The sequence below is a fragment of the Hypomesus nipponensis genome, chromosome 9 (genome assembly GCF_054491055.1).
Source record: "Hypomesus nipponensis isolate SF chromosome 9, ASM5449105v1, whole genome shotgun sequence".
Lineage (NCBI taxonomy): Eukaryota > Metazoa > Chordata > Actinopteri > Osmeriformes > Osmeridae > Hypomesus > Hypomesus nipponensis.
The window spans coordinates 20,409,843-20,429,630 of record NC_140369.1 but is presented as its reverse complement, the minus strand read 5'-3'; the positions used below and the strand labels follow the sequence as shown (position 1 = coordinate 20,429,630).

Genomic DNA, 19,788 nt, shown 5'->3' with positions numbered 1-19,788 from the left:
TGTTAACAATTCAGAGTCATGACACTACTCTTATAATCAGGGTCATTCCTATGAAACAATCTTAGATATGCCGTTAGATACGTTTCACAATATTAAAATAAGTACAATGCGCACGCTAAAAACGCAGTTGAAGGAAGCAGGACTTGTCAGAAGAAAGAACTAAGTCAACTACTAGAACAAAATGCCACAATGACAGAGTAACGTGGACCAGGATATAGTTGTTTGGCTATGGATTTTTACATTTAACACGCAATACTTTTGCGTAAGTATCGTACTATTTGCTACATTCTTCGATGGCCAAACAAATGTCCCGGTGCACGTAACTCTGTCAGGCTATTGCATTTGGTACTTCTGTCAATCAATTTCTTATCTTGTTAGTTAGCCTACTGCATCCAATCAGCGCTGAAGTGTAGTACCTACCCTTTCCATTCAGAGTTAATGTAATGTCGTTTTCCATTTGGGGGAGCGTGTTTTTGTATTGAGGGGAAGTGAACAAGTTATCCGATTTGGGGGGAGTTGACTAGTTTTTGGTGGGAGTGTTTTCATTTGGGGGATGTACTCATATTAGGGGGGTCTTTTGCACTTCAGGGCCACCGTACTTAACAGCCCTAAAAAATATATACTTTATTATTAGTAACATTTCACAAGAATCTCCAGCCCAGTTTCCCACAGTACTAATAACTGGAGTCAAGCATAGAAGGCCCCCCTCACTGACAGCCTGCTTGTTTGGTCCACCCACAGAACTGCACTACCACCTCAAGTTGAACTTCTGATCTACAATCTACCCAGACGCTCCCACGTTACCCCGCTCCTCATCTCCCTCCACTGGCAACCTTCTGATTACTAGCCCGACTCCCTCACCGCTCAGCCATCTGACTCCCGATTTTCAGAAGTGCTAGTCGAGTTTTGGTCGACCAAAGAAATTCTTAGTCGGGAACAGCCCTAATGGTCATGGAACCCTTGTGGATAGTCCTGTTGGATACGTGAACATCAGGTGGAATTGCACAGAGAAGGTGAAAGTGGTGATAGATGGACAGAGAAAAGAAAGCTAAACCGCCAACTCCTATTACATTCCACTCTCTCTCCTTGTCTTCTCTCCCGTTTCTCTCTACCCCGCATCAATCCCCCTTTCTTCTTTCTACCTTCACTAATTTGTGTGATTGGTAACAGGTGTGTCGTAACCTTCTTTCTCTCCCCTTCCACCCCGTGACATATACACTTTATATTGTAGTTCTGTTAGCTAGCCAGCATTTCATCCATAAAGAAAACATTTTGAAAGCAGTTTATATTGCTTATTAAAGTGTATTCTCTTCTAAATGTCAGTAGGCTATTGTGACTTTGTGTAGTCCAGCACCAAAAACACAGCAACAATTAAGAACCTTCCAGCTACACCTACTGAAATTAACCATCCACCTTAAATATTGTATTTTTCTTAGTTAGCTTGCCAGTATTTCATCAGTAAAATTGTATTGGATTTTCTGTATCGCAAAGACATAAATAATATTGTTCATGGCTTATGCCCTCGCTATATTAGTGCAGAAAATATGCAAGATATTCATAGCAAACTCGCTGCAGACCAGAAGACCAATCAGACTGAAGGGGCTGGGACGCGAAGAGTGCAAGCCAAACTGAGAATGTATTTCATGTCAAACTGCTTATCCAAACAACGTCAATCGCGGGATTGCCCTGCATCCCATTGGATTATAAAGAAGACATATGCAGAATATAAACTTTGCAGAGGGCCCGGTTCTTGAGATGAGCGTGGAAAAATAAACCCATTCAAATTAGTACACACACAGACACACAGACTCCTGCAATTATTAGAGAGATGACAAAGATTGATTGACATATTTTTAAGATGACATTCCTACATGAATGTAATGGAGAAGATTGACAATGGGGAGATCCATAACCAATATATGGTCCCCTAAATAGTTAAAAGAAACATTTTCAAAACTATAGTTCCAAATTTGTTAGTGAGGAGTATTTATTGTAATCTGCTGCCACAAGAGGCTGCAATTGCACAACTTAGACGTTACTTAGACTTTGGACTGTCTGTCTTGTTGATCGAAAGTGTTATTCTTGAAACGGACAAAAGGATTACTATCAGATGTGGGATTTTGAAAATGTTACTGAACTGAAATTAAATGTAACATGACTGTCTGAATGAATGTACATGTTCAAATAATGTGATGCAGATATTAGTATTGATGCAGTATAATATATTGACTATTATAAAAGTCTTTAGAAATGCTAGGTTTAACAAAAGGTAAAAGGAGCACAGTGCTTTGAAACTTGGTTAAAGTGTCAATTATGTTTTGGGCCCTTGTCAGAAAAAAACAAATGTATGGTGTTTTTATATACTGTAGCATGCCTGCATAACCAGCTGTTGTTAAAATAAATTAACTAAATATGGATGATAAGCAAATCACACTATATGGAGTTTGTGTTCATGTAGATTATATTCAAAGTCCATGATAGTCCATTTTATTTTAATGAGATGAGAACATGGCTGCAAATTTTTCCAAGACATTCCTCAGATTGCAACAGAGGTCATTTAGTTAACCTTAAGAGCTAGAGCTAAGTGATAAAATAATGGCCTACTTTAAGGTATAAGTAATATTTTCCATCTAAATCACTCTTCAAGTGAGCCTGAAAGTGTCTTCCTCAATGAAACTAAAAAGAAATAAACTACTATAAATAGTTAATTAGTCTAAAGAATGATCTTGTGTTTACAGAACTGCTTTCCTTTTGGGAATAACATTTATACTGCATCTTCAAGTAGCATACACCACACTCGGGAAAACGTCAAACAGCTGGTTCTCCAGCTCGGCACTTTATCCCATAAGGCCTTGTGTGCGGTGATAGAGCGTTGATGTGCCAGGGGATTATAAGGGCAAAATGAGTAACTAGTCCAATTAGGAGCTTTTAAAACATTACAATGTGAAGTTGTAAACATAAAACAAACAATTCCTTACATTGCCCATTTGATAAAACAAAAGCTGTGGGGAATGACTAAAACAACAACAACCCCAAAACATTATTAACCAGTGAATATGGTACTAAATTAATGAAGCTGCAATGTTGGAATTGTCTAAGTTCAAATCGATGGGTGTCAAGCTGTAGCCGTAAACCAGCCAAAGGGCAATTGGAGCATTTATATCTCTAGGTTATGGCCAAAGGAAAGAAGTCAATACCTTAGCGGTCCACCGTATAATGTCAACACCTCATAGATGTCAAGTCAATATTTTACCCCCAGAGCACCTAATTATGCTTTCCAATAATGTATTTAATAGAACAATATGTGACTTGCAATAAGACTTATTGCTCACTGGTCTGAAGGTTTTCTTGGTACAAGCAATAAATGAAACACAAATCACCCTGTAGCTAAATAATGGACAAATGTAGCGTACATATGTGATTCAAGGTCCCAACATGACTATATTTGCCCAAAGTTAAGTCATTCAATACAATCTGATGAAAAAGATTATTTAGGCCTATATATGTAACTTTACTTGTATAGTGTGTGAGCATTATTCTACTCAAATGGTGTATTCACTTCAAAAGTCTTGAAAATGTCAAGTGACATGTTCAAGAGCAATGAGTGCTACCCAAGGATAACAATATCCGACTCAGTAAGTAACACTTGGACCACTAGTCAAACTTAGACATTCCCCCTTCTCTTCATCACCTGAATCAAAACCCCTCGCCCTTGCTGGCGAGCGTGCATGGTCGATACCTTGTTACTGTGGTGAAATCAATTACCTCAGTAAAGTAGCTGGGAGAAAAGACGATAATGAAAGAATTGGACGATAGCTGTGGCCATTAAATATGAATTTATCAGAAGCTGGAGAGAGCTCCTTTCTGGCTTTCTCTATGCTCCTTATATCTTTCTCTTTCCCATATAAAAAACGCTGAGGTTATAGGATTCACAAGGTGTGTACACAATACAGATGTTTCAAAATGATGGAACGGCCAATGGCTTTTAATTACTACGCCCCCTTGTGTCGACCACATGTGATAACCGGCAATTTTGCATTGAATATTGCCATAAAAACCGTCAACGTCTATCCCTTTTCTGATGATAGCATGATAAACCATGTTAGATTGTTGGCTATATGGGTTAGGGTTAGCCTCTTCTCTGCTAATGGGGGCGTCATAATTAAAACTCATTGGACCTTCCATAAGAAAATACAAAATCTGTTGCATTTTGCAGTACTCTAGGCTAACATGGCAAGCAATTCCATACCACTCCTTTTCTCAGGGACTTGGTTATTGGCATTGCAACCCCAGGGGCCATCTTTGGGTAGGTTTAAAAGTAGCCATCTTGATCATTGAGAAACTGCGCCTTTCCAGAGTCCACTTCTACAGAGTCCACTAATCCAGTTTACTACACAATTACAAAATTTTAGATTTTATTAGTTTAGATTGGAGTATTTTACTTGACTTCTAGACTACAATCTAGTCCGTTCAGTAGGCCTACGGCACTGGTAACCAGCTACAGCTGGAATCACGTGTCTGTGGTTTGATCCTGGGGAGGAGTAGGCCTATGGGAAGAATTTTATGTTTTAAAACGTCCCTTTTAACCATAAGTTCTAAAATGTCCAACAAGCATGAGTTTTCTGTTCTGTTTTCTGGGTTTTCTAATGTCACTCAGTGATTGTCGAGACAAGATGTTGAAACTGGGTATAGCTAGTTATGTCAAATGTTCTGTTTTGTGGTATTTTCATGGATGTGCCTCACTATAAGGTTGGAGATAAAATCACCACAGTACCCAACTATAATATTCATGTTTAAATGACTGGATCTTAGATTAAATTAGAAAAATCTGCATTCTCAGTAAGAAAATCTGAACGCTTCTAAGCTATTCATGTCCCAAACCAATTTGGCTAAAACTATTTGCCAAATAAATTTTTATGAGAACTAATGACTTTATGTGGGCTCAATCACAGCGATGACAAGCATTTTTTTAATGCATTTTACAGTGAGTCTTAGCAAATTTTTGAGAATAAAAGCACACCGACACCTTTTTCACAACACAGTCCTCACTGAAAAAAGCCATTGTTCTCACAGGAAGAACTTGTGTACCATTCTTATGCTTTTATTTGTGTGCATCCTGCTACAAGCATTGACAGAAATTGCATCTAGTCTAGTTGTCTAGGGTTTGTGTGGCTGTTTGCCATAGGTTTGCATACAATTAGGATTTTAGGGATACTTTGCTTACATAGGATATAGGATATATATCCTATTGTATATAACATATAAATGTCTACATCATTTATTTCTGTGGATGTTGCCATCAAATTAAACATTTAGTTTCAAGTACCTGGAGATCATATATGGAGTTTAAATCAATGGCCTTTTTGTTTCTGTCAAGTCTTTGTCCAATCACATCTTGGAGTGCATAAGAGAAACATTTAGCACACAAAATCCTCAAACTACAGCACATTCAGCAATTGACTGTTTATTCTCTACACTTTGAATAACTTTTAATCATCATACTTACATTTTAATCTTGTAAAGTAAACCCTCTAAAGGGAATAGACCCTCCATGTCCAGGTCCAAGCAGGATATCTGTCAATTGCCATAGTGACAGACACTCAGCGCTGGTGCTGGACAGAATCGGGACTGGCAGATGTTTTTCAATTAGGCATCTTAGGCATTCTCTCAGGTGACAGGAAAGCTGGGCGATGCCAGGGAGCCTGACGGGTAGGCGGGCACGATGGTGTTCTCTGCCCACTCTCCCTGCCCATTTGGGCCTGTAATGAGGCGTTCTGAAGACTTGTCTGACAGCTGCCGGTGGGAGACAAAAAATGTATATAAACACCCCAGCTGGGGGAAAGGAAAATGTGCAAATGAGGAAGGAGGAGGACAGAGGAGAGGAAAAAAAAATGTAATGCTCACTTGCTCTTAAGGCAGCAATAAATTCCTTTTTAATAGAGCACCACAGCAGTAGCAGGCACTCAGCAGTCTGTTGTGTTTGATGCCAAATTGCGCGGAATAAATAGATTTGCTGTGCAGCTGGTCCAAACACACACCACACTCCATCACTCCTGCTTTCTCTTTCTTTCCCTCCAAGCATACCAGACTAGAATTAGACAAATTGATGGCAAATGGATTCATTTTTTTTCCACTCATGAACACTCGTCTCCAGCTGTCATCCGGCAACAGCAAAGTATGTGTTTTACCAATGAGAAGAGAGAGACTCCCAACATCCAATTATGTTTGTAAATACAGAAGGGGCGTCTAATTGACCTTCACATTTACCATACAGAGATAGCCTTTAGGGATTAATAGATTTTAGTAGCATTTTATTTTCATGAAGTATTGCATTTGCTGTAGAAGCTGTCAACTAAGTGCCTTGACTATGACCTATTTGATTATTTTCTCACTCAGTCCAATGTTAATCTCTTGGCAATTAAATATTGTGGGTTATTACTACAGATCAATTGATGAAGTTAATAAATGAGTCTTAGCTTCTTAAATGCAACAAACTGAAAGGGTGTCCAGAATTTGTTTAATATATTCCAGAACTGCATTCTGACAACCTAAACAAAATACACAGTACCGGTGATGACCAGCAAAAGTGCTGTACAAACAAGCTAAGACCCCCCTAATTACAAAGGATAAAGAAAAAACTGAGGAGGGGAAAACAATTGATGAAGATATACATCTTATTTTATCCATTTTATTTAAGAGGATATATCTATAAGATATATACTCCTTTGTGATGTGGAAAACTCATCCCAGGTGTAGCTTTTTCCCAACTGTTGCATTAAGCCAGGATAAGTTTTAACATCATGAATAAAGAGACAATTTTAAACTTTATATGAGAGTGATGCCTGAGCTCAAACTTGATCTCAAAGTCTAACTCAAACCAAAGATAAACCAAAGCTTGTAGGGACAAATTCACAACATCTTTAAAGGTGACATGACATGCTGTTTTTGGATGCTTTTGTATAGGCCTTAGTGGTCCCCTAATACTGTATCTGAAGTCTCTTTCCCGAAATTCAGCCATGGTGCAGAATTATAGCCACTACAAGTAGTCCCTCAATCAGCATTTTATCAGAACGCGCTGTTTCTGTGTCTGTAGCTTTAAATGCTAATGAGGAGGAGAGGGGCGGCAACATGGCTAATGTTTACAACGGATGTATCGCAATGGCTCGTAGCCCCCGTTGCTGTAAGATGCCTCGAATTTAGCAATTCTCATCTGATCACCCTGGTTTGCAGAGGTGCACACTCAGTCATTTCAATGTGGAGAAAGGCGGATATCGAGAGCCATAACACCAACAGCAGAATGGTTATCCAAATAACAAAGAAGTGTACAACACTCGCGTTACAGCGTTTGTATTCACACACACACATGATGCCATTTATATTTACGTTAGCAACAGTAACTCAGCTGTTAGCTGCAGAGCTAATGTTACAGCCACATTCTAAGGGTAGCAAGCTAGGTAACCATATACAGTAAAGCAACAAAATGATATAGCGTTAGTTGACTTACTTGTCCAAGGTTTGTAGCTTGACCAAAGAGATTTAGTAATGATCCAGAATTTAATTTCAGCAAGGCCAGCTTTGTGTTGGCTCAAGTTGAGGAAATGTTTGGAGCAAACATACAACACTTTGGGAAGTTGTGTCAGCGCATTTTCAGTAAAAATACAATTAAGATACGGGTTGTGCAGAGGCTCGGATGAAGGAACTAAAACAAGATGTGTGCTTGCATTTGTACATCCAAGCACTGAGCAACTGTTATGCTTCGTTTGTTTGCTCGCCATGATGTCTCTCCAGGAAAAACGATATCGCACTCGCCCTTGCACGGTGGTAGCTCAGTTTCTCATGGGCGGGATGATCTGGTCGGGCAAAGCAGAGAGAGGGGGGGTAACCTTCCCCCGATCTACGTCACTCGGGGGAGATTTTCAAACAGCGCAATTGAACCTTCATTTTGTCAAAGGCGGAGAAGAACACGCAGGGCTTGGTTTACACTTGTCGAAAATTCTAGCCACTGGGGGACCAAAGGCAGGCTAAGGGAACTCATATTAATGTTAAATAGCCTCATAAAATGAAGTTTTCATGTATTTTTTCACTTTTAAGGTAATTCAACTTTAGGTAATTTTCCCTGTGTTTATAAGTTTGGCCAGCAATGTGAATCAAATGACAAATGGTTCTATAATACGACAACACAAATGGAATGCCATGGGATAGATGATACTGTATATTCAGCAAAAGGAAAAAATAATGGCTAAAAGCTCTAATAAACCAGGATATCACTTCCCTTGCACATTTAGCATCTGAATTCCCAAACATATCCTTTAAGAAGTGAGCACCGTCAAATTCATGAATGCTGCAAAATCCCTGATAAATGTCAAATTTAATAAGAAAAACATGCAAATGATTTCTGCAGTAATTACCATTTCTTAAAGACCAGGGGCCTCATGTATAAAGGTTGCGTACACACAGAAAGCTTGCGTACGCTGGTTTTCACGCACACTTTGTGATGTATAAAGATTTACTTGACATGAGAATGTGCGTTACGTCACGGAAACTTCTTGTCCGGCTCTGTAACGTGGCAAATTCTAACTAAAAAGTGCCGAAACTCACCAAATATTACAGAATCAAGTTTCCACTTTACGTTCATGACGTTGACTATTACAAACATACAATGAAAGTTTGATCATTAATGTGGATGATCACATCAAAATGCCAAAACGGGAAATGCTATATAGCTACCTTTTATTTAATCCACCACCACTTAATAACTTCTGTTAAACTTGAGGGTGTCAAACAAACGACAAAATCACTCAGGAAATGCATGTCACGTTAACCCTATAGCTGCCGTGCTGTTACGATGCGCCACCACTCGTTTATTCATTTAAAGTTTTACATCGGACCATTTCTACTTAATTTCTGCCATGGTTCGGTTCAAATAGTGACAGTTTTCCACTCCGCCGACTTTCTTTTGTCGCTAATACCTGATGACAGGCCGCCAAACAGGACACATGTTATCGCCTCCACAGTCGGTTGTCAGAAGTTTGATCTCAAAGTCACCGTATTTCTTCGAATAAATGCACGGAGTTTAACGTTAATTTTAGGTGCAGCGTTTATTTGAGGGCGGCGTTTATTCAAAGAAATGACCTCAGGAGTGCATTTACAGTCCATTTGAATATTAATTTATGGGAGGAGGCAAGGCGAGGTCAGTGGCTCATTCACGTGCGGTCAATCTCACGTTGATTGTGATTTATAAAGGAAAGGTGTGCAGGACCTGGCATACGACCGGTTTTATACATGTGAATATTTCTGTGTGTAGGTACTTTTCGAGTTTTGGCCGTATGCCATCTTCTGGTATGAAAGCTGTGCAATCCTTTCTACATGAGACCCCAGGGGTGTCATTTATAAAACTGTGCGTACAATTCTTACTAAACAAAAAATCGGAATGCGATTGTTCTTCACGGTGAATCATGGCGACCAAAAAAAGCGAAAGTTCTCAGACACTGTTAGACTATTGGTGGAGGCCCGAAAACCACATTATTTGGTGGCCGGTGGATCACCAATACAAAAAAACATTGCGAGTGGCGTCAACTATGTGTCACGGCCACAGCCGTGCCCCCCTATTGTTTTTGGTTTTGCCCTGCCCTAGTGTTCCCTGTCATTGTCGTCACCTGTGTCTCGTTAGTTTCATTGTGTTCACCTGTGTCTTGTTTGTTTCTGTGTATTTAGGTTCCTGTTTTGTGTCCAGTCTTTGTCTTAGCATTACCCTTCGTCCCTGCGTGTACCCTGGCTGTTTCCCGTTTTCGCGTATTAAACCTTTGTTTGGCCATGCCTGCTGACTCTCCTGCGTTTGGGTCCTACCCCTCCACACGTCGTGACACTATGCCAGACGATACCCAGGGCCTGTATTACGAATCAAGATCAACATGCTCTGGATAACTTTCAGTTACCTGGCTACGCGAAGCCTAACAATCGCAATCACAATAAGCGGTACTACGACGGCGGTGATCAATTCTCTCACTCAACCAAGATCTTTCCAATCTAGAGACGTGCGCATTCACATAAAGGGGCGGTGTTTGCACCGTATGTCCAATCGCAAACATGGACAAAATAAGAGACGCATATTTCACGCAGGAGGAGCACACAATAGTCTTACAAACTTTGTCTACTCCTGCGTGAAATATTGTGATACAAGCATATCAGGAATACAAACATATAATACAGGCAAAAATCAATAAAGTCACTGCTGGCAGAAAATGGCAGACACTGTAAATGCATAAGCTACATGACTTATTGAAGATGTAACCATAATTACACGTGTGCATTCCATAATAACGTTAAACTTGTGTTGCTGTATTATTTTAGTTGCAACCCTGGCAGTGGCAATAAATATAAAACCATAATTCAAAAAGTAGCAGTAGGTGATACTTGCAGATATTTGAAGGCCAACATCTAAAAGGCTGAATTGCCTGAATCAGTCCCTGTTGTAGGATATTGGTATACAAAGGGCCTATAGAACAATGAAATTGCTTGCAGCCAACAGGAAGAAGAATTAGGCAATTGGGGCGGGGGGCCCTCCTCCACAGGACTTCACTCCTGCTGAGGAACTGGCCCTCTCCAGCTATCAGGGTCACCCCATGATGGAAGGAGTGGAAGGGGGCATTTCTTCAGACCCTAGTGGCAGCAGGTTGGAAGCCCAGGCATATGTATGTTTCAAGTAATCTATGTGACCATGTTCATTCAACAATTATTTATGAATATTGTAGGAGTGAAATGTATTACTGTTCTCTGCAGTGACAGGAAATACAGTGGTGTTGCTGCCACCGCCCACTGTCGTCCCACTGTGCCATACAGAGGTAACAGTGAAACTAATACTCATACGCCAGTATTTATGCCATATGGCATATGTGGTTGCTGAATATTGATCAAATATACCATTTACTTTCTCAAGTGGAGGTCCTAGATCATTAGGAAACTGTGTCTGCCTGCTCATTTTGGGGGTACACTTTTGAGTTTTATTTACCACTTGCAACACAGATGGTGAGAGTGTGTGAACGTGTGGCTGTGATTGAAGTGTCTGTAATGACTTACTGATGGTGGTGGTCTCAACATAAGACACAAGTCCTTAAAGTGCTCATTTCAAATATGACTCAATTGATTAAATTGCTATGGTGTTAAACTCAGCAGGAAGAATAACTTATTCCTCCCCCTGAGCCTAGGGCCTCCACTTCAAGGCCAAGACTAAGACACAAGGTATAAGCAATGAACCTTGAAACACAGTAGTCAAATGGTCACCTTCAACTTTCTCCAAGCGTGCCTTGCAAAGGGACAATGTTCTTTATTTGTTTGAGGTTGGAGCAGACAATGTGAGGGCCCTGTATAAAAGACTCGATTATAAGAGGCTTTTAATTTTTTCAAAACAAGGTTGGAGACAGAAAAACTGGAATATGAAAAGAGACAGTACACTGAATGAATGACACTAAATTTAGTTACACTGACATATTTTTCTGTGTTCCTAGGGAAGGGAGAACAAGAGGATGTATTTGTTAAACTTTTTGTACGTTTTGGTTTTTTTTTCACCACTTCTCTTTCAATGTCCTATACATTATTTTTGAAAAATGCTATAAAAGTGAATGAAACATCAAAATTCAATGAAAGTAGTGAAATGATCATTTATGTATCATTTGTGAAGAGCTTTGTACAGATACCCATTGTCCTTTTTGGTTTGAAAGGTTTTGGTTGAAAGAAACCCCAATTTCTGATATGGAAATGATTAGAAAATGGGTCAAAGCAACCCAAGGACAAAAGGAGAGACACCCCAGTGGATAGGGATAACATATCAACATGAAACCTCCCCAGTTGATAACTAATAGTAGGTCAAATATTGTTTTCATTACTAGTTTCCTGTAAATGTATGTTTAAATTAGCAAATTATTAAGTTGTAAAATATATCATTTGCATACATTTCCAGACCGGAAATCAGAACATTGAGTGAAAAACCTTGTTTCATTTCATCAACATATTGGAGTCCAAAGTTTTTACAAAGAGCACTTTCATCTCTTTTTCATCACTCCATTAATCAGAATATGGTGGCAACAGCCATGAAAGAAAATCCGTTGCAAACTGCGCGGCAGACCGTGTTTTTGCTCAGGTTCTCCGCATCACCCACACAGGGGCGCCGCCAGGAATTTCGGACCCCATGCCCCCCCCTTTTGTGGCAAAAAGTGACTTTTGTCGTCAAAGGGAATCAGTGCAAGCCCAACGTCACAACGTCAGCACACGTTAGCAACGACGCATAACTACAACGTGCATAGATGTAGTAAGACTGTTGCGCACAGTAGGCTACTGGCAGCATCATACATTTTAGTAATTCAAGACTTGCATGTACAGTAAGTAATTTCACATAAAAATCAAATCAAAGGCCACTTGCTGGACATCACGTTTTGTGAAGGGAAACCCCCTCTGCGCCAATGTGTTGACGGTAGCAGCAAGCTCCCTTTCCGCCTCCTGTTGAAGGTTGGGCTTCCGCCCTGACACATGTTCACTGCCAGTCACCTTTCCACTGATGCGTCTTTGCAGTGTGGATCGCGGCACACCCCATGCTCTTGATAAGAGGTGCACACTCACTGTAATTCCTTTCTTCTCTCCCTCCATGTATTCATCTAACCTTCATCCTCTCCTCTTTCCACAGATTTTAATTGTTTGGCCTTCCTTTACATCCCTGTTATATCTTTGCATCCTTTCTTCTCTGGTCCTTGCTCCTCTCTCTTTCTCTCCCTTTCCTTCTCCCTCTCTCCTCTCCTCTCGCTTCTTTCTCGTTCGCCATACTCACTGTACATAAAATATCTACTACCATTATTACTGTTGGGGGGGGGGGGTCATGGTGTGACACACCCTCACACACACACACTCCTACACATGTGTATGTGTGTTTGTGAGGGACACGGATGATGGCTCATTTTACCTCAGTGGGTTAAGGTAAATTGGGCCACCAAGAAAAACATAACTTTTGCAAAAAATATGTTAATATACCAAACTAACAACACTATTTCTGATTGATGCCATCAAGACAGATATTATGCATAGTTTTTTTATGCGAATGTTTTTTTTTAAATAGATTTATCATCCTTATAATAGTTAAGTTAGATTATGCCAGGCTACTTACCATGCAGCTTTCTGGTGCAGTCTTGTTTGAATTTTTGGCCCGCCCACCATAGCTACCATAAAGCAATCAAATCCCCTGTTACTTGGCAGGGCTGGGACCCCCAAACCTTAAATGGCCCATTTTACCTGATGGCCCATTTGACCTGATATCATATGTGTATATGCATGTAGGCCTATGTGTAAATCCCTCTTCGATTTCATTGACTGGTACATGGCCAGGGAATATGAATTGATTCCTCAGCTGTTTAAAGGGGCAATTGACTGCAAAACCGATTTTACCTTGTCATAGTTGAATAACGACAGTTCGGTGGGTAAAATGAACATACCGTGAATATCAAAGTCCATTGACACCTCTTTCCTATTCAAATCTCAAAAATAAATGTGGCTGTAAAACGCTAGCTTTTCAACAAAGCTCCTACGTAGGACCGGTGATCGCCCTCTTATTGGCTCTGGTCTGTATCTTTGTCACGCCCCAGAATTTACATCCAGACCAGCCCGAGGTAGCGTCTATCTCCGATACTAGTTTAGCTGCGCGCTGCTTTGTGTAAGCTACTTATAAGGAATTACAAAGAAGAACGTTTTGAATTATAACAAGGATATGGAAAATGGACCACGGTCGTAAATGCTGTGTTCCAGGCTGTACAGGGAAGGCTAACACTCACAGTCTTCCCAAGGAGCCAAACATTCAACAGGCATGGCTGCTGTTGTCTTATGAGAAGATCCCGGCGAAGTTCGACACTCAATCATTCATTTGCTCTGAACATTTCACCAAAGACAGTTTTGACAACCTTAGACAATTGCAAGCAGGATTTGCTAGGAAGCTGAACCTGGAAAGAGGTGCTGTTCTGACCGTATGCTCATTGCAACCGCCTATAAGGACAGTATGATGCTGTGCTAACAGTTATTAGCAATGCTAACGTTTCCTGTATAATATAGCATACCAGGTAGAATGCTAATACGTTTCTACACACATCAAATGACTCTAGCTAGACTAGCTGTAGTCGGCATTAGAAGGGAAGCTTCCGAAAAATAGCCAGAAAACAAACAGCAGTCTGGCTTATTGCTAACGCCTGTCTAGATAATCTATTAGAAAGAACTGGAGAAAGGCAGGTGCTTGATACAGGATACGGTAGCATTGCTTGTAACTGTTACTAGTAACACCTAGACCAGAGGTCTTCAACAGGGGTTCCGCGACCCCCAGGTAGTCCGCAGAGGTACTGCAGGGGGGTCGCGAAATGTTTGGTTGATGAGACAATTTCTTTTTTTAAATTGTTTTATCTGTATATTTTATTGTAGTCTTCTCAAAACACATCTAAAATAATAAACTCATTGAACAAGGTTCTCAAGCGACACGCATTTCAACCAACACGTATCGTTTCCCCCTTTGTTAAACAGTCTCGGCCTCCGTAGGTTCATTACTAAGCAACAGACGCGCGAACACGCTTTAAAACCTGAGGACCCTGCTCAGTGCAAGGCAGGGATGTGGCGGCACACAGCCGTTGGCCATGCCAAAAGCATTGCAAAGAAACGGTCGAAGACGGCTGGTTCGCTACAGTTATATGCAATGAGCTGAGTCTTTGTCACTTAAAAGAGCTCAGAAAGAATCAGAAAGATATGTATTCGGTGCATACAATAAACATATAGGAATCTTAAATTTAAATGTGGTCCAACTATACTAAGGGTACATAAACTAGCAATACTAAGTGGAATAGAATTAAAAGCTGAAGATTTGGTGACTGTAGCTTACATAGCTAGCTATAGCCTACATTTTATGTAGTCTTGAATTAAGCAATAAGCCCCAAGAGGCCGTGGTTTACGCTGATTTTAGAACAGGTAAGGGGAGTTGTTAGGCACAACGCGAAGCGGAGGCTTATTGCTTTTCTAAAACTGTTACAACAAATATTTGATATGGTTTCATCAATAAAAACAATTAGAAACAAAATAGTTTCATAATAAACCGTCATTCTTCCACTACTACAAAGTATAGTTCCTACATAAATCGTTGCCACGCAACAGCCAGATGGACATCTTTGCCATCTTTTTCCATTTGAAATATTCGATGCGCAGTGATATGGAATGTTTAAGAATGTTATGAGGACAACCTGTGAGGTTATGCTGGATTTTACAACGCCATGGAACGCGATATAGCCAATCACAATCAAGGATGGGAACAACCAGTTTTAGAACTCACCTTAACCAATTAAGACGGGGTGATGGGCTGGTGCACTCTGATATGCTGAAGACAAAGACAGAAATATACAATATAGTTTGATTGGACCTAGCCACAAGACGGATAGAAAACACATCAAGTAATATGCACATATACATCATATTGTATGTATGTTACTGTACGTGCACCATGTACTAAGACACAGACCCAGAATAGGCTCCAGAACAAATTAAAAGGGGAGGCTTTTTTCACAAGGGGGACACGCATTTACAAAGCATGTATGAGAGTCAAAATAAGAGCAGTCGTGCATATTCTGCAGGAATGTGTAGCCATCTTGATATTTAGTTTATGCCAATGCCAGTAATTCTTATTTATTCTTTAACAAAATTATTTTTGGAAGGGGCACAGCATTCCATTTGGGGGGGCATTGCCCCCCAATACCCCCCCTTGGCTGGAACAGACAATCCTTGGGAAAGGAAAACTGACCATGTCTTAGCCAATCAATTAATGGTTTTTAATATTGTTTGTACTAATAATAAATCTGCTACTGTAATTAGCATGATACTAATAAACATAGTTTGACAACTTTCAGCCTTCTGTGCTTGTGATGTACATTTTGTAAGCAACAGGGTGGAAAGGTTTATCTCACCTTAACCAATTAAGACGGGGTGATGGGTTGGTGCAGCTTTGGTGACCACTCTGATATGCTGAAGACAAAGAGAGAAAAGTTTGATTGGACCGAGCCAAAGACTGATAGAAAACACATCAAGTAATATGCACATATTAATCATATTGTATGTATGTTACTGTATGTGCACAATGTACTAAGACACAGACCGTTACACTGGCTAAATTAGGACCCTTGGCTGGAACAGACAATCCTTTAGAAGGAAAACTGACCATGTCTAATTAGTTTGTACTAATAATAAATCTGCTACTGTAATTAGCATTATACTAATAAACATAGTTTGTCAAGTTACTAGCTATATTTTTGATAGGCCAACTATCCACATGCCATATACAATTAGTTATAATTCCTGGAAACTACCTACAACTCAATTTACTGTACATGAGATGGCTATAGCTGAAATTAAAGTGAAGGGACACATTATCTACCATTGAATCTCTCCAAAAGCTTCCCCGGTTACTAAGTAACGCCATGGCTTTGATGACCAACTGCCAAAATAAACGTTTCCTCGGGCTATTGAGTTTTTTTATACGAATGTTTTGATAACTGTATCTAGTACAATGCTGTGACATGACGTTTTTTAATAGGTACTGACTAGCGTTATATCTCTACATTTTCGTAACATTCCTAACGAGTGTCGAGAGCTATGTAGGCTACTGTACTGTAGCCGGTCGATATTGGCACCGGTGCGTTCACACTGCAGACTTTTTTACCGCTCTGCACCGCTGGCCTTCCCACAGTGCTCCACGCTCGGGGGCGTGTTAAAAAAGTTAATACAGAGTTGTAGTTCTCTAGTAAGGTCACTGTTGTAGTTTGTGTAAAACGGTGTCATGGACAAGTGCGCAGACTTGGGTTCATGTATCTACAATAGCGATCATTATTTGTATATAGGTGCTCCTGTCTTGATCAAAATACAGCTTTTACACGACATGATGCAAGGAATCAGATACGCTGACGAGATGTTGCATGATCGTGTCAACTAGGCTAGGCTACAGTACTGTACAGAACTAACAAACATTTTTTCCAGTAACATTCGCTCCGTTATGGCCACTATACATTTACTGTATGGCTAGCGAGTGACTGCCAACCAGCATTTCAACGTTGAATGTCAATCATGTGCCGGGTAAACTAGACTACTGTAGCTAGACTAGTAGTATGCGGCTAGCACAGAAGAAAGCTAAGTTACGTACTGTAGCTAGCTAAAGTGACAAGACTGAATTTAACACACCAGGGACATCAACAACCTCGGCAACCCTGTGCCAGTTATACATGTTTTAATGTCTCTTTAATCGTACAGAGGCGTATAAAACAAGACTGAGTGCGTAGACACACATACGATGAGTTGCTCTTCCATCTTGAACTTGTCAAACCTAGAAATGTTTACCATGACAAACAGTTGCTACGTTACAAGAAACAAGGAACCAACCCGATTGGCCAACGCTAGCGTTTTCACGCTCCTCATTTACATAAAGTTGAGAAAATCCAACTTTCGCCGCCCAGCTCGCCTTCTCACGATACCCTACGCGAGCGGCAACGCCTGGTTTAATTGAAAATGAATGGGAAGCCGACGCCCCGCTCTGCCCGCCCCGCTGCAGTGTGAACGCACCGTTACTGTACAGTACAGCAGTCGGCTACATTGGATTTACATGATACAGTAGCCTACTAGCTAGTATCCTGTTGGCCTCTACCATGGTACAATGTAGCCTATGAGTAATTGGTGAGGATTCAATAACTGGCAACATAAAGTTAACGTTAGCTCCATACTACCAATATTACGGCTAAGTTGTCTACGTTAGGCCTACATTTGGTCTTGTAGATGAATTAAAAGAAAGATAATCTTGCTCTGTATGTGATTTTTTGTAATATTTTGTGTAACATTATTTGGGAAAATACGTTGGCATTAAAACAACATTAAACTAAGTGTAACTTACCAATACAGACGGTCTGCTGGCTGGACGATTCTTCTTTGACAGTTGACCAACGTCTCAAAAGCTTAATGTATATACATATTCTCGAGCTTGGGTCAGCGCGAGCATCAGCTGCGCGTATCCATTGTTACAAACATGCGTTTTGGATCTGGTGCGGAGTCGTTAAGTGAGTGTGAATATAACGTAATAGACGAATATTTTTTAATATGCAAACTATTTTTAAAGACCATAATTCCAATCATTTTTATGTTTGGGAAAGTGTCAAACGTTTTTTGTACCAAGTAGTATATATATACTATACTCAATTTTCGAATCCGTTTCGAAAGCGGGCCAGTTCCGTAGAATGATAGCCTACCAAGATTGTAGCACTTGGAGCGGATCCGCAAAACGGATGCGACTGTTACGCGGATCTGCCGGAACTTAGCCGGATCCGGAGCGGAGTCTACTATCTGGGACTGCACTAAACTGTAAGTGTAAATGTAAAGTGAAAGTAACAAAACCAGTCAGTATATTACTTGAGCAAATATCAGTCACGTCCTACTAAAACAGCGGCCACGCAAAAGGGAATGAGGAAACTGTTTCCCCTACTAAAAAATACAATGCGGGTCATGTGAATCGAAAGACTCGTATAAAGACCGAGTCGGGAAATGAACGAATAAAATACAATGTAGGCCTATTGGTGGAAGGCAGATGCTACACATATGGTTTGAGAGCGTATTTACATACTCAAATCTCAAAGTAATTTGAGATTTGATTGAGATGTGATTTGGTGTGCAGCAATATAAGATGTGTACATGTCGATGAGTCACTTTCTTTCTTGCTGCTGCATATCTTCTTTAAGAAATTAACGGAAGAAACGGTTGTGGACGTTAATGGGGCCCCTTACACTATGTCTGCAGCAGACACTTTACCTAGACGGCTACGTTTTAGGGACCACTGTACGCCTCTTGAAAACAGGAGCTGCAACTGCAGCTAGGGAACAACAACGGCAGTAAGAAGCTCAGGTTGCCAGTATAAGAACAGGGAACATGTGCACTCAGTGGTCAAACCTCTAGTTTGTGAGGATCCTCATTTTTCCTCTGAGGTGGGTTGCATCTCACAAAAACTTGCCCGTCTACTACATTTGATACTGACATGCAAACACGCACATCAATAGACATTGCCAGAGAAAAATGTTAACTGATGATGTTAGCATTTAGCATGTTAGCATGCTAACAATATTGTCGCTACACACAAGACGTTCACTTGGACAACCATACAGAACTAATTGATACCATAATGCTTCATTAAAAGCAGACTATAATGCTTTAGTATGGTAGTCTATATCCTCTAGTCTACACTCTACATTAGTGATGTGTCGTTCGTGAACGATTCGTTCATTTTGAACAAATCCTTAGGAGGACTCGGGAGTAACGAGTCCTCTCAAAGAGCGATTCGTTCATTTTCTCGTGGCCGCGCATCGGACTGTTGCATAGGCTCGTCCAAGGTAACAGAAATGATTTGTTCATTTACGAGTCTTTGGATCATTTTTCACGTGACCTGCATAGGCTCTGTACTGGTAGCTAGAGTAAACGAACGATTCGTTCATTTTCCGACTCGGTCCTTCTACGAGTCTTTGGATCGTTTTTCACGTGTCCTGCATAGTCTCTGTAGCTAGAGGAAATGAACGATTCGTTCATTTCCCGACTCGGTCTTTCTACAAGTTTTTGGATCCTTTTTTCACGTGACCCGCATTGTATTTTTTAGTAGAGGTAACAGTTTCTCATTCCCAGCGAGGCCGCTTTTCCTCCTCGTTCATTTCACGTTTTTCACGTGACCTGCATAGTCTCTGTAGCTAGAGGAAATGAACGATT

General features: G+C 40.4%; 1 long non-coding RNA gene across 1 annotated transcript; it reads right to left on the bottom strand.

The window, feature by feature from the left end:
- Nucleotides 1-5,153: 5,153 nt before the first annotated feature.
- On the bottom strand, nucleotides 5,154-18,016 carry LOC146273443 (uncharacterized). The gene is made up of 4 exons (XR_014766720.1): nucleotides 17,939-18,016; nucleotides 15,969-16,026; nucleotides 15,341-15,385; nucleotides 5,154-5,793 (listed from the first exon to the last, which is right to left on the bottom strand). It is a non-coding gene; the product is annotated as an uncharacterized LOC146273443 (long non-coding RNA).
- Between the last annotated feature and the right edge of the window lie 1,772 nt (nucleotides 18,017-19,788).